Genomic DNA, 670 nt, shown 5'->3' on the forward strand with positions numbered 1-670 from the left:
TACATCTCTAACCAGGATGGAGCCGGCCGTTTTTCGGCTTGCGTTCCAGCATCATTTGTGAGCTCATGCTACGGAGACTGAGGATTTGAGTCGGGAAATTCACCCTCCACCCTATAAAATAGGAGCGCAAGCGCTCCGTCCATATAAATGTTGGATTGAGTTGCGAAAATGTCATACATGTCACCATCAGCGAGTCATATATATCCCCATCAGCGATGACCAAATTCGAACTAAGAGAAAGTGCCTTTCGAACCACAATCGGACACAGCGTACCTACCTAAGTACCACAGGATACCACATGAGTAGAGTTCCCATTTACCCGGACATGTCCTTGTCCGTCTTCTTGTCCGGTTTTCCGCATTTTTGTCCGGTTCTTGGTAATCGCCGATTCCGGAGGGGCTAATCTTGGAATCTTGGTCTCAATTGATCCGTGCTGGACGCTCCCTGATTCCCTTAGGTCAAGGCTTTTCCTGAGCGTTTGCTCCTTCTCACGAAGTCACGGAGTCGAAGTCTCACTGAGATTTGCGGATTCGCTCGGGGGCGAGCACAGGCCCCATTGAAACGATTCCCACTTCTAGGGGCAGTTTACTGGTCTTGCAATCGATATCCGTTTAAGCGGCTCTATGTATCGATTATGCTCTATACTCTCTTTCTCGAGTTTTCTCTCCAT

At 48.7% G+C, this 670-nt stretch overlaps 1 protein-coding gene across 1 annotated transcript in view; it reads left to right on the plus strand.

Moving 5' to 3' along the window:
* Usp14 (ubiquitin specific protease 14) overlaps positions 1 to 670 on the plus strand; it is a 4,345-nt gene that overhangs the window by 958 nt on the left and 2,717 nt on the right. The window lies entirely within an intron of this gene.

Source organism: Galendromus occidentalis, unplaced genomic scaffold, assembly GCF_000255335.2.
Source record: "Galendromus occidentalis unplaced genomic scaffold, Mocc_1.1 scf7180000077527, whole genome shotgun sequence".
Lineage (NCBI taxonomy): Eukaryota > Metazoa > Arthropoda > Arachnida > Mesostigmata > Phytoseiidae > Galendromus > Galendromus occidentalis.